Genomic DNA, 15,612 nt, shown 5'->3' on the forward strand with positions numbered 1-15,612 from the left:
ATAGGTGTGAAGGGCTGGGGAGGAGTAGCCTCCCCCAGCCTCTGTAAATGCTTTGATGGGTACAGATGGTGCCCATCTCTGCATAAGCCAGTCTACACCGGTTCAGGCATCCCCCAGCCCTGCTCTGGCGCGAAACTGGACAAAGGAAAGGGGAGTGACCACTCCTCTGACCAGTACATCCCAGGGGAGGTGCCCAGAGCTCCTCCAGTGTGTCTCAGACCTCTGCCATCTTGCATTCAGGGGTGTTGGGGGCACACTGGACTTCTCTGAGTGGCCAGTGCCAGCAGGTGACGTCAGAGACCCCGTCTAATAGGCTCTTACCTCTCTTGGTTGCCAATCCTCCTTTCTTGGTAGCCAAACCTCCTTTTATGGCTATTTAGGGTCTCTCCTCTGGGGTATTCTTCAGATAACGAATGCAAGAGCTCACCAGAGTTCCTCTGCACTTCCCTCTTCGACTTCTGCCAAGGATCGACCGCTGACTGCTCCAGGACACCTGCAAAACCGCAACAAAGTAGCAAGACAACTACCAGCAAGATTGTAGCGCCTCATCCTGCCAGCTTTCTCGACTGTTTCCTGGAGGTGCATGCTCTAGGGGCTGTCTGCCTTCACCATGCACTGAAAGCCAAGAAGAAATCTCCCGTGGGTCGACGGAATCTTCCCCCTGCTAACGCAGGCACCAAAAGACTGCATCACCGGTCCTCTGGGTCCCCTCTCATCCTGAGGAGCATGGTCCATGGAACACAGGAACTAGATCCAAAGGACTCATCAGCTAACACAGCTGTACTCCCTGAGGTAGAAGTACCTCTCTGTGGGATAACTAATATTGGTGAGAAAAAGTGCATCATTTTAGTTAACATAGAGCATTCCTCCATCTCTCCCAGAGAAACTTTAGTGCAGCAACCCTGCACTACCTCACAACACTTAGGACAGCAGCCCTGCCCTAGTGTGGAGCTCATAGGACAACATCCCTGCCCTGCTCCAACTCAAGAGAAACAGCAGCCCTGTTTTCTCTTATAGCCATATGGCTTTATTGAGACAGCATCCCTGTCTGGCATTCTCATCACCTGATATAGGTCCAGTGGAAAATTCCCACTACTCTAAACTTAACATACTAATAGGAACTCTGAGAATATAACTTCACATTGTTGGCTAGCTAAAAAACTTCAAACAGGGTGGTTTACATCCCCACAGGGAAGTAACCATATAGTGGATGATAAAGGGAGTAGCCAATCTATTGCAGAACTACTCTCCAATTATCACCACTTAGACCATAAAGACTCAACTGGCCAAGGTTAGCCTTATTGTCCTTTGGTTGGGGGTGGGGTGTTTAGGAAGGTAGCCTCTTTCTAGCCTTGTTACCCCCACTTTTGGCCTGTTTGTGAGTATATGTCAGGGTGTTTTTACTGTCTCACTGGGATCCTGCTAACCAGGGCCCAGTGCTCATAGTGAAAACCCTATGTTGTCAGTATGTTTGATATGTGTCACTGGGATCCTGCTAGCCAGGACCCCAGTGCTCATAGGTTTGTGGCCTTTATGTGTTCCCTGTGTAGTGCCTAACTGTATCACTGAGGCTCTGCTAACCAGAACCTCAGTGTTTATGCTCTCTCTGCTTTTAAAATTGTCACTGCAGGCTAGTGACTAATTTTACCAATTCGGATTGGCACACTGGAACACCTTTATAATTCCCTTGTATATGGTACCTAGTTACCCAGGGTATTGGGGTTCCAGGACATCCCTATGGGCTGCAGCATTTCTTTTGCCACCCATAGGGAGCTCAGACAATTCTTACACAGGACTGCCACTGCAGCCTGAGTGAAATAACGTCCACGTTATTCCACAGCCATTTTACACTGCACTTAAATAACTTATAAGTCATCTATATGTCTAACCCTCACTTAGTGAAGGTTAGGTGCAAAGTTACTTAGTGTGAGGGCACCCTGGCACTAGCCAAGGTGCCCCCACATTGTTCTGGGCAATTTCCCCGGACTTTGTGAGTGCGGGGACACCATTACACGCATGCACTACATATAGATCAATACCTATATGTAGCGTCACCATGGTAACTCTGAACATGGCCATGTAACATGTCTAGGATCATGGAATTGTCACCCCAATACCATTCTGGTTTTGAGGGACAATTCCATGCTTCCCTGGGGCTCCAGCATAGAGCCCGGGTACTGCCAAACTAACTCCCTGCCCAGAGCTCCTCCATTGTGTCCCAGACCTCTGCCATCTTGGATGCAGAGGTGTGAGGGCACAATGGACACCTCTGAGTGGCCAGTGCCAGCAGGTGACGTTAGAGATCCCTCCTGATAGGTGCTTACCTTTCTCTGTAGCCAATCCTCCTCTGAGGGCTATTTAGGGTCTCTCATGTGGGTATCTCATCAGATAACGAATGGAAGAGCTCACCAGAGTTCCTTTGCACTTCTCTCTTCGACTTCTGCCAAGGATCGGACGCTGACTGCTCCAGGACGCCTGCAAAACCGCAACAAAGTAGCAAGAAGACTACCAGCAACATTGTAGCATCTCATCCTTATGGCTTTCTCGACTGTTTCCTGGTGGTACATGCTCTGAGGGCTGCCTGCCTTCACCCTGCACTGGAAGCCAAGAAGAAATCTCCAGTGGTTGACAGAAACTTCCCCCTGCCAACGCATGCACCAAACTTCTGCATCACCGGTCCTCTGGGTCCCCTCTTGTCTTGACGAGCGTGGTCCCTGGAACACAGGAGCTGGATCCAAGTGTCCCGACAGTCCAGTAGCCCTTCTGTCCAAATTTGGTGGAGGTAAGTCCTTGCCTCCCCACGTCAGACAGTAATCCTGTGTACTGCGTGAACAGCACCTGCTAGGGCTTCTATGCACGTTTGCAAGACTTCCTTCATGCACAGCCTAGCCCAGGTCCCCAGCACTCCGTCCTGCATTGCCCAACTCGCTGAGTTGGGCTCTGACTTCGTGGGACCCTTTTTTGTTGTGCTCAGATCATCTGAACGCCTGTTGAGGTGCTTCTGCGGGTGCTGCCTGCTTCCCCGTGGGCTCTCCATGTTGCTGAGTGCCCCCTCTGTCCCCTCCTCCAAGGGGCGACCTCCTGGTCCTTCCTGGGTCCTGGCAGCACCCAAAATCCTCAACCGCGACTCTTGCAGCTAGCAAGGCTTGTTTGCGGTCTTTCTGCGTGGAAACAACTCTGCATCCTCCAGCACGCTTTGGGACATACTCTGACCAAAGGAGAAGTTCCTGGCCCCTTCCATTGTTGCAGAATCTTCAGCTTCTTCTACCCGGAGGCAGCCTTCTTGCACCTTCATCCGGGGTTTCCTGGGCTCCTGCCCCCCCTGGACACTATCGCGACTCTTGGACTTGGTCCCCTTGCATTGCAGGTCCTCAGGCCCAGGAATCCGTCTTCAGTGCTTTGCTGGTGTTTGTGGTTCTTGCAGAATCCTCCTATCACGACTATTGTGTCCTTTTGGGGTAGTAGGGGAACTTTACTCCTACTTTTCAGGGTCTTGGAGTGGGGTATCTTGGACACCCTGACTGTTTTCTTACAGTCCCAGCGACCCTCTACAAGCTCCCATAGGTCTGGGGTCCATTCGTGATTCGCATTCCACTTTTGGAGTATATGGTCTGTGTTGCCCCTAGACCTATGTTCACCTATTGCATCCTATTGTAATTCTACACTGTTTGCATTACTTTTCTTACTATTACTTACCTGTTTTGGGTTTGTGTACATATAACTTGTGTATATTACCTACCTTCTAACTGAGGGTACTCACTGAGATACTAATGGCATATTGTCATAAAAATAAAGTACCTTTATTTTTAGTAACTCTGAGTATTGTGTTTTCTTATGATATTGTGCTATCTGATATAAGTGGTATAGTAGAAGCTTTGCATGTCTCCTAGTTCAGCCTAAGCTGCTCTGTTATAGCTACCTCTATCAGCCTAAGCTGCTATAAAACTACTAATCTACTAATAAGGGATAACTGGACCTGGCACAAGGTGTAAGTACCACAAGGTACCCACTATAAGCCAGGCCAGCCTCCTACAATGAGGTGTTGCAGTATGCGAAGTACTGTAGTGACGTAGTGATAAAATTGAGTTGAAGCAGAAAAAGCTGAAAGAAAAGGTGATGGTGATGCAGAATAAAGCTGCTCATACAGTTATGCAAGGGAATTTCCCACAAACGTTACCACAGCCTCAGCAGGGAAACATGATGTTTCAACCCCAGATGAGAGGTAGAGGTCGGGGAGGTAATGTGAATCGTGGTCTAGACTTAGGTACTGTATTGGTTCAGAATGATATACAGGGAATGAAGAAATTATTGCCATGTCATGTTTGTGGAGCTGTGGGACATTGGAAACAGGAGTATCCGATGATGGTGCAGGAAGGTGTTGTTCAGCAAAGTAATTACATCAATTCATTCCAGAACATGAGGGGACTGAGAGTGAGAGGTCCTAACCCATATTTACAAAAAATCATGTGAACCAAGTGCAGAATTTTCAACCCATGCAGCAGGTGCAAATGCCGTGTGCACAAATGACACAGTTGCAGCCAGTGGAGCAGCAGGTTCCTATGATACCTAGACAGCAAATTAAGATACCTCAAGCCCCAATGGAACAGCAACAAATGATGCTCTCAACAGGTTTGAAGCTTAACCAAATAACACAGTGCACCAATTCCTGTTACCTAGTGATAGTGAAATAAACAATGAGTGGATGAGCGAAAGTTCAGATGAGGAGCCATGTATGCTTGTGATCTTCCTTAGAAGTAGATCAGAGAGGTCCCTATGTGAAAGGAAAGGTCATGGGTCACAGAGTTTCATTCTTGATTGACACAGGAGCTTCATGCTCTACAGTGAGAAGTGCAGAAGTTACAAACTTGTCTCTTTCAGGAAAAACAGTTCAGATAGGAGGAGTAGCAAATCAATATTTGACTTACCCATTTACAGAACCAGTACAGAATAAAATTAGCAAATTTCAGGGACAGCACAAATTCGTAGTCTGTGATTCAAGTCCAGTATCCCTACTGGGAAGAGTCTTGCTGTGTGAAACAAAATGCTCGCTTACTTGTTCAAATTATGGAATTGAGATTCAGACAAATAGTGATGATGAAGATGACCAAGCCCCAGAGATAGAGTGTGAAACTACAATTGAGGAATATAATCTGATTAAATTGTTCCCGATGTTCACAGTGACAGAGCTTCATCCTGATCTGCGGGGAACGGTTAAGGAGAAAGTGTGGGATTTGACAGGAAAAGAAGTGGGTCTGATCAAGGGAGTTGAGCCAGATAAAGTTACTGTAAAGCTGAATGCAGTTTTTCCACAACTTCCACAGTATAACATGCCACAAGATGTCCTTGTGAAGGTTGCCCAGATCATTGCAGACTTTATGAAACAAGGGGTTTTGAAGGAAGTATTGAGTAGCCCATGTAATTCACTGATAATGGGATTGAAAAAGCCCTGTGGGAAAGTTCGAATTGTCCAGGATTTGAGAGAAATAAAAGAGATTGTGGTCAAATGTTGTTCCGTGGTGCCAAATCCAGCTGTGATAATGTTTCAGATGCTGAATGGTTCACTGTCATTGATCTGCCACAAGCTTACTTTTCTGTGCCTCTTAATGAGGACAGCCAATTTCTCTTTTGTTTCAAGTTTTTAGACGAGTTTACTGTTAGTGCAGAATTCCTCAATGGTTTTCAGAGTCACCTTCCATATTCAAAAAGATCTTGAAGAAGAATTTGGAGTAGATGGAATTACCTTTCCAATCGACCTTGGTATAGTACATTGACGACTTGCTCATACCATCCAGAACAAGGGACGAGTGTAAGTATGACTCGATTTCCCTGTGGAACCATTTGGGAAAGAATGGTCATAAAGTGTCCCCGCTGAAATTGCAGTATTGTCAGAAAGAGGTGAAATATTTGGGTCACCTGATTGAGAAAGGATCAAGGAGAATATCCAGACAAAGGGTTACGACCATATTGCAAATGAATCCCCGATCACACAGAGATGTCAGAATATTCTTAAGGATGGTAGGCTACTGTCGCCAATGGATTCCTACTTTTTCAGTCATTTCAAGACCATTGTAGAAGCTGACTCATAAGGAAGTCACTGATCCCATAGTGTTAGACCAGGCTGAAATGAAAGTGTTCACTGAATTGAGAGGGAGTCTGTGCAAGGCTCCGGCTTTGGGTATGCCTGACTACACGAAACCTTTCACATTGTTTTGCCATGAGTGTGATGCATATTCTTTGTCTGTCTTGACGCAGTTCCATGGAGGTGTAAACAGTCCAGTAGCATATTTTTCAGCTACTTTGGACCCAGTTGCAGCAGCCTTACCAGGTTGTTTGCGTGCAGTTGCAGCGGTTGGCCAAATCCTTACACAGTGTGAGGGCACTGTGATGGGTTATCCTTTGACTATAATGGTCCCTGACTCGATTGAACTCTTGCTTACAAGGATGAAAACCCAATATTTGACACATGCAAGATTGACCAGATATGAAACGAGTATTCTAGGGTCACCAAATGTGTCATTGAAAAGATGTACAGTGCTGAACCAGGCAGCCTTACTTTCTAATGAGAATGTTGAAATTGAAAAGATGGAAGACATTGAGCATGATTGTCTTGAAATAACTGACTTGTGCATAAAACCAAGACATGACATTAGAGATACCCGATTGGAAGAGAATGACCAAATTATTTTAGTTGATGGTTCTTGTCTAAGAGACAATACTGGAACACTGAGAGCAGAATATGCTCTGTGCACAATAACTGGTATTTTAGAAGCTTCTTGGCTTTGAGGAGTGTATTCTGCCCAAGTAGCCGAACTGATAGCCCTTACTAGAGCATGCCATGTTTCTGCTCAGCTGAAAGTTAAGATCTATACGGATAGCCAGTATGGATTTGGAATAGTCCATGATTTTGGCCAGTTGTGGTCACAGAGAGGTTACATGACCTCTTCTGGTTCACCAGTGAGAAATGGTGAGAGAATTAAAGATCTGTTACATGCTATACAAATGCCTGAAAAAATTGCCATGGTGAAATGCAGTGCACATCTGAAGTCACAGGACTTCGTGTCATTGGGAAATGGATATGCGGATCAAGTCGCAAGGTTTTGCGCATTGAACCATATATCATTTAAAGATCAGTGGCAACTGTTACCAGTGGCGGCCGGCAGCTTTGGGAGGAGGGCGGGCGGGGCACACACACAAACACACACACAGACTCATTCTTTCACACCCAGACACGCACGCACGCACGCACGCTCATCCATTAACAACACTCATTCCATTCAAACATGCACGCACGCACCAAACATTCATTTTACAAATTCACACACATTCATTCTTACACACACACACGCACGCACGCACTCACATCCATTAACAACACTCATTCCATTCAAACATGCACGCACGCACCAAACATTCATTTTACAAGATCAAACACATTAATTCTTTCACACACACACGCACGCACGCACATCCATGAACAACACTCATAACACTCAAACATGCACGCGCGCACCAAACATTCAATGTAAAACATAACACACATACATACACACACACACACACTTACCTTTAGCCTCCAGGTCCCAGAAGGGCTGAGACTGCTGCCTTCCCTCATTGGCTGACCTTAGGTCAGCCAATGAGGGAAGGCAGCAGTCCCAGCCTCGTCACAGAGTGGGATGGGGTCAGTGAGACTGCTGACCCCACCCCACTCTGTGACGAAGTGTCACTGATTGACACTCGCCCTGGTCACTTCAGGGCTTAAACCTGAAGCGCCCATGGAGAGTGTCAATGGGTGACGCTTTCCTCGTCACCCAGGGGAGGGCCTCGAGGCACCTTTGCTGGGCCGAGGAGGTCACGCCCATAGGGGTCGTGATCTCTTCAGCCCAGCAAAGTTCAGCTCAGGCAGCCAGGAGTCTGCGCAAATCGCGCATGTCTGCTCCTGGGTGCCTGACCTGAACATAAAGAGTGTCTGTCAGGCTGACCTTTGTTCAGCCTGACAGACACTCTTCATGGGGTGGGGGGGCATGGCCCCTCCGCCCTGAAGGACGGGCCGCCACTGACTGTTACCTGAAGAAGACGAAACATGATCACGTTTTGCATTGAAAGTAATTGATACCTTGGAGGAATTGAAAATGTTGCAGAATAATGCTGACAGGGAGGAAAAACGTTCATGGAGTAAAATGAAATGTGTGCAAAGACAAGATGAATTGTGGGTTTCAGAAGAGGGTCAATTGGTTTTGCCTAATAGTATGCTGTCTCAAATGTCTAGGTATTATCATGGTTAAGCACATGTTTTGGAGGGACGCCATGATTCGATTGTTCAAACATGATTGGTTCAACCCAAGGTTTAGAGAGGTTGCTGAAGCAGTTTGCCATTGTTGTGTCATTTGCCAGCAAATGAATGCAGGGAAAGGGACCGTGTTTAATTTGAGCCACATTGGAAGAGAAGGAGGTCCATTCAGCAGAATGCAGATGTATTTTATTGAGATGCCTGTGTGTGGAGGTTTAAGATATGTGTTGGTGATTGTGCGCATTTTTAGTCACTGGATTGAAGCTTACCCCACACGAAGGAATGACAGTCTCACAGTAGCAAAACAACTGCTTAGGGAACTGATACCATGTATTGGGTTTCCGATCTCTTTAGAATCAGACAGGGGAAGTCACTTCAGCAATGAAGTAATTAAATTACTGTGTGCAGCATTGAACATTGAGCAGAAGTTGCATTTTAGGTACCACCCTGAAGCATCAGGACTAGTGGAGCAAATTAATGGTACCTTGAAGTCAAGAGATACAAAGATGTGTGCGTTCACAAATTTGAAATGGCCTGACGCATTGCCTTTAGTTTTGATGACAATGAGGAATACACCCGACAGGAAGACAGGATTGTCACTGCATGAGATCCTTATGGCCCGAGCCATGAGGTTGCCAGCGGTGCCTGCAAATGCACTCGTCAACATTACAGATGATATGGTGTTGGACTACTGCAAAGGTCTGGCTAATGTGGTTCACTCCTTGTCTCAGCAGGTGGAGGCTACCACACTGCCACCGATACATGACACAGGGCACAACCTGAGAGCCGGTGACTGGGTTGTGGTCCGGAAACACATGAGGAAAACGTGTTTGGAACCTCGTTGGAAAGGACCTTTCCAGGTAGTTCTGACAACTACCACAGCTGTGAAGTGCGCTGGAGTTCCGAATTTAATGCATGCCAGTCACACAAAGAAAGTGGTATGCCTGACTGATGAGGAAGCTGAGTTGCTGAGAGTACCAACAACAATAGAGCAAGTCTCAGGACCGGAAAGAGAACAAAGAGGAACTGAGACTGGATCTGAGCCTGTTGAGGACGATTCAGTCACTGCTGTGAGAAACGAAAGAGAAGACCCCCAGGAGGGTGACAGAGAGCCTCAATTGAGGCAGCAGGAGAGCCTGGTCAGAGGAGGGTGTTCCCAGAAGCAGACGATTTTGAGAGACAAACAGAGAAATTGCCAGACCCCAAGGGGGAAGGAGTTGAGGCGAATCAAAGTCACAGTGATGTGACTCCTCCTGAACCAGTTGCAGGTCCGTCAAGAGAAAACACCATAGAACAAGGAGAAGTTGCAAGTTCAAATCTGAAAAGAACATTGACTAAGGGTCCACTAAAAGGAGATAAGTGACAAGAGTCGCAAGAAAAGAGAAAGGAAGTAGTTGTTGAAACAACAATTGAAGAGGAAGTGGATATGACAAGGAAAGAAGATTTAAGTGAAGCAGAACTGAATGGCGATCGAAAGTTGAAAAGAAAGAGAATAGCAAGTCGGAGATACGCAGGTCCTGAATGGGCGTATGCAACTACAAGTTAATGACAGCAAGAATTTTGGTCTTTTTGTCTTGAGAGCGACATTCCGGGTCAATATTTTGCCACTTGAAGGAAACTGATGAATACTACTGTTGAAACAATCTGAGAGAAATTTTTTGAGAAAGAGAGTTGACCGTGAAAGACATTGACAACCTCATTTGACCTTTGAAACCTGATTTTGACAAGCTGCTTACCGATTTTGACAACGGATCCTCGAAGTGAAATTGAGAGCTGTGGATAACTGCTGAAAGAAGATTTTTGTTCTGATTTTGCTGCAGTTTTTTCTAACTTTTCTCCTGCTTTCTGATTCTTTACAGATCATGAGTGACATTAGCCAGCAGGGTACAAATACTAGGCGCTGTAAATATATGAGTATCGGTTTGGCAATTATGTGTGGGATATTGTTTGTGGTATTGATTGTGGGTATGTCCGTTCTTGATAAGAGTGGAGCCAACCGTACTTCTGCTTTTGAGACAACTAATGTACTAACGGCAATAGAGACGTTTAGGTTAGATGAGAAGTATTTGCATGAGGGTACTAATGCGCAAGGAGAACTTTCTTCTAATGTCTTCTATCGCTTGCTGAGTGAGTATGTTGAGATGATGGATGCGAGGAATTGTTATGTGTGTACGCAGATTCCTTCATCAGTGGAGGAAGGAGTTACTTATCATAGTTTGCCTTTAACATACAGTATATGTTGTAGTCTGCTACTAACAAGATTTTATAACCACGAGTATATTCAGTATTTTCACTCCAATTATGATGTGGTGTTTTTGTTTGTCCCTATGATTAGGTATTGGAGTAGAGTAGCTAAGGATGATGACATAGTAATAGTTAGAGGTTTCTTTGAGCCTACATTGACATCTGGCACAGCTTACGCACACCACAATAATCTGACATGCTTGCTTACAACTTTAGAGAAGAGCTTTTTAGATCACACAGATGACAGGAGAAAGGTAATGAAGGAGAAGTTAGAAAAAGGCTTAGAGAAAAGGGCTTACGGGAATGATTATGCTAATAGTGCAATTAAAACACAAGTTAAATTAGCTTTGCATGCGCAACACGTAGGGAAACTTTGGATATGTATGCCTAAATCATGTACTGACACCTTGTTTGTGGGAACGAGTGAATGTAGACATGTATTTTTGTTTCAGAGTAAATGGACGTTTATGTTGTATGAACAGGACCCGACAATTCCTGGGATCTATTACATCTGTGGTCCTAATGCTTATTACCGTCTTCCAAGAGGATGGTATGGGACATGTAACTTGGGAATAGTTTTCCCAAAGATTTTTCAAATGAATGATTTGAAGACGTTTCCGACTGAATTACTTCACATGAGACAGAGGAGGGAGTGTCCTTCTGGTACAGTGAGAGACATATTTCGAGCAATGATTCCTTCAGTATCCTCATATGCACCCATCTTATGAAATATGTCCTCACTGGGATGCCATTACAACAGAGTTGACTCTGCACACATGTGCCTGATGTTGTACATGATACATAGTGTCTGTGTGTATAACTTACGTATTGCACATCCATTAATACAGTAACAACCTGTGCTGCACGTGTCTGTGTGCCCCTCATATGTGTTCTTTCCTCCCTCATAGGTACAGACCCATGTGGCAAGGCAGGGACCCATATGTGTACAGACCTCTTCTTGATTTGGAAACCATGGATGAACGTCACATCATTGTCACCTACAGACTCAATCGTGCAACAATCCATGACCTATGTGCCTTACTGGATCCTGTACTTAGACCGGCTAATTGGAATTAGCATGCCATCCCTACTGAAGTGCAAGTGCTATCTGTACTCCATTTTTTGGCTACGGGCTCATTTCAGGTGACAGTGGACATGGGTGCAGGGTTGTCACAGCCAATGTTTAGCCTCATCCTGTCCAAATTCCTGGATGCATTCGTCCAACATCTGCAGACATTTGTCCAGTTTCCCCAAAGGGCTGAACTCCCTGCCATCAAGTCTGGATTTTATGCCTTTCCTAACATCCCCCATGTGATAGGTGCCAATGATGGAACCCACATGGCTCTCATACCCCCAAGAGTGAATTAACAGGTGTACAGGAATCGAAAGAACGTCCACTCCATGAACATACAATTGGTGTGTACTGCTGACAAGTACATATCACATGGAAATGCCTGGTTTCCTGGATCAGTCCATGATTCCTTTGTCCTGAGGAACAGCAGTGTCCCACAATTGATGGGACAACTACAAGGGGACAGAGGATGGCTCATAGGTGAGTGTGTATGACACTGGATCAGTACATAACTGACAACAAGCCTGTATGCAAGTAATGGCAGTTTGTTAAAGTGCTCTTTCGCCCACTTTTTCAGGTGATTCTGGCTACCCCAACTTGCAATGGCCCCTTACACCTGTGAGGAATCCCAGGACAGATGCAGAGAGGAATTATAATGAGGCCCATGGACGTACAAGGAGGGTGATTGAGTGTGCTATAGGTCACCTGAAGGCTAGATTTCCTTGCCTCCATCTGTCTGGGGGATCCCTGAGCTATGGCCCTGAGAAGGTGTGTAAACTAGTGGTGGCCTGCTGCGTGCTGCACAACTTGGCTGTGAGGAAAGCTATCCCCCTCTAGAGGAGAAGGGTGCTGTCCAACCAGACCTGCAACCTCTGAGAGGGGATGAGAGTAATGGTGAGGATGAAGATGGGGAAGATATCAACTCCAGGAACCAGCTGGTCCGCCTATACTTCCAATGACTATGAGGTTCTGTTCACTGATGCTGTTGTCTTCACTGCATGGTGTCAGTCTGACTCATGTGATTGGTGATGTGGTGTCTGTAGTCATTGACACTGTTAACTGAAGACCAAAGAGGCATGTCACAGGGAACCCAAATTTGTGTACCTTGTGACATATTTCAGACACTACAGTGCGTGGGATTCCCTTCCTGCAATAAAGGTATGAATATGAAATTGACTGGCTAATGCATACGCACTCACAATTGTATACTCATAATGACAGAGGACATACGATTTAGTGTAGATGTGTTTTATTAAGTGTCATAAATTTGTTAGTTCGCTGTACAGTGATATGGAGTGGGCTCTTGGTGCATATCCATACTCTGATGCATGGGCTCAGCTGTTGGTCGCAGTGGGTATTGGCCCATTTGTCCCTTGGTAGTTGGTGTGTTGATAGTGCAGAGTCACTTCTTAGAGGGGCCTTTGCCTTGGCAGGTGTTCCAATACCATATCTGGGTCTGAGGGCACGTTTGAGTGACTGGTGCTGGGCTGCAGGGTTAGGGGTGCTGGTCTCCTGTGTGTCCTGTGACAGTGCCACCAGTCCAGTAACTGCTGCAGATATAAATGGCAGGGCAGTGTCCTGGCTAGTGGTAGGGGCTTGCAGGTGGGGGGAGGTCTCAGACTGGCTAGGGTAGTGGTGCTGCAGTACCCCTGCAATGGTGGCCATGGTGGCATTGAGTTGTTTTCATTGCTCCATGGACTCTTGGTGTTGTGCTATCTGTAGCCTTTGACTCTGCACCAGGGTGGCCAGGATCTGCCCCATCCTGTCCTGGGTATGGTGGTATGCTCTGAGGACCTCAGAGATCACCTCCTGGGCTGCAACATGCATCCTTTGGCCTCCCTCTTGGGCCTCTGATGCCCTCCCACTGGCCCTTGCCCCCGGTGCCTGTGTCCCCTGCACAGATCTGGCAGTTCCACTTGCACTGGGGCCATCATTGTCCTGCCTGTTTGTGGGTGGAGACTCTGGCCTCTGTACATGTGGTCTGCCAGTCTGTGCCCAGGAGACACTGGTGTGGGGTCGTTGTTTGGGCAGAGCTGATGGTGTTGGCTGGGTGGTAGGGCTGTCAGTGGTTTCCTGGGTGGGGCTGCTGGAGGGAGACAGTCCAGGACTGTGTGATGGGCCAGGGTATTCCTCACTGTCCATACATCCCTCTCCAGTCTCCTGAGTGGGGCCTCTGTCTCCATGTAGGCCACTGGCACTCCTTGGCCTTACCGTCCGGGTGGCATGGGCAGTGGTGCATGTGGGGGGAATGGACATGTATGTTACCTGTACTAATTCGGAAATGGATGCACAGCTCTGCCCTATTTTGTGCTTTTATTTCCTGTGTCAGGCCATGCAGGGTCCTTTTGTGGAATTATCATTTCATTTGACGTGGGGGGTGGAGGTGCATTGTGGGTACTGTACTGCCAATGTGAATCCTTGCAGGGGTAGGTGACTGTGCACAGAGGGAGGGATGTGGGACTGTTTGTGGGTTTGTGGCCATGCAGGGTGACTGGATGTGGGTGCTGTGGCCTGGGTGGGGATGTGGTCCTGGTGGTAGTGGGAGGGGTGGGGTGGGGTGGTACATGCATAACAGGTGTGGTGGATATGAGGTAATTGTAGTCGACTTACCTGAGTCCAGTCCTCCAGTGAGTCCAGTGAGGCCCTCTGTGTGCAGGATAGACAGTACCTTCTCCTCCCAGTCGGTATAGTCGGGGTTTGTAGGTGGGGGTCTTCTGTACCGCAATGTTGTGCCTGGATGCCATAGATCTCACCTTGGCGCGCAGGTTGTTCCATCTCTTGCGGATGTCGTCCCTTGTACGTGGATAGTTTCCCACTGCGTTGACCTTGTTGACAATCGTCTCCCATAACTCCACCTTCCTGGTGATGGTTGTCTGCTGCACCTGTGCACCGAAAAGTTGTGGCTCGACCTTTAGTATTTCGTCCACCATGGTCCTTAGCTCCCTATCTGTGAAGCATGGGTACCTAGGGGGTGCCGTGGTGTGTGTTATGGGTGTGGTGTTATGGGTGTATTGGTGAGGGTGCTGTTGTGTATTTGTGTGTGTGACTTTTTTTATGTTGTGTTCAGTGTATGTGTGTAGTGTTGTCAGTCCCATTTGTGTAATTGGCGTTGCAAAGGATTGTTGGGGTGTGTATGTGAGTGTTTTATAGTGTTGTGGATGTGTGTCATGTGTGTGGGTTTCAGACTTGTCAATGTGTGCGTTTCTTGTTGTTGGTTCCCATTGCTGACCTTGGCAGTCTGTACCGCCAATGGTAGTTCGACATCCACTAGCTGACCCGGTGATTTGTGCATCATTATTTGGAGGGCGGAGGATTTGTCTGCATGGCGGTGGCGGGGTGAGGTGTACAGCCTTTCCACCATCATAGGCCCTGGCGGTGGCTGGAGGTTGCAGGATTTTTGGAGGTTTTAGATTTTGGCATCATTATACGGCGGTGTGCTGTTCACCGCAACTGGCGGTCTTCTGTTCACCGTCGCCACAGTGGTCGGCAGTGATTGCCGCCATGTTCATAATGAGGGCCTTAATTACTAATCTGACTAATGAAAGTGCTGATTTGAAAGAATTAAAAGAACCAGGTGTTTGGGAAAAGGTTGGCATAGATTTTGCTTCAGTGGGAAATTGGCTCAGCAACATTTGGAATGGAATTCTATTGAAAATTTTGCAGGGGATATTAATTATTGTGGTTTGCCTAACTGGAATATGGGGAATGTGTAAATTGTGTAAAAGGATTAAATTGAAAAGGTCAAAGAATTATCAGAAAAGGGAAGAAAAGAAAAGGGAAAATTGTTTAGGGAAAATTTGAAAAGGGAACAAAAGTGTGAAGAGATTGAATTGCCAGAATTTTAGCTGATGCAAAAATGTGTGAGTGTTAGTGTGATGACACATTTAGTCACCAGAGGAGGGATTGCTAGCGCAGGTGTTGCACTAAAAATTAATAAAGAAAATTCATGTATTACGAGTAATGGATTTGTGTAGAAAATGTAATAACGTAGAAAAATAATGCACCCATT

Source organism: Pleurodeles waltl, chromosome 1_2, assembly GCF_031143425.1.
Source record: "Pleurodeles waltl isolate 20211129_DDA chromosome 1_2, aPleWal1.hap1.20221129, whole genome shotgun sequence".
In the NCBI taxonomy this organism is placed as follows: domain Eukaryota; kingdom Metazoa; phylum Chordata; class Amphibia; order Caudata; family Salamandridae; genus Pleurodeles; species Pleurodeles waltl.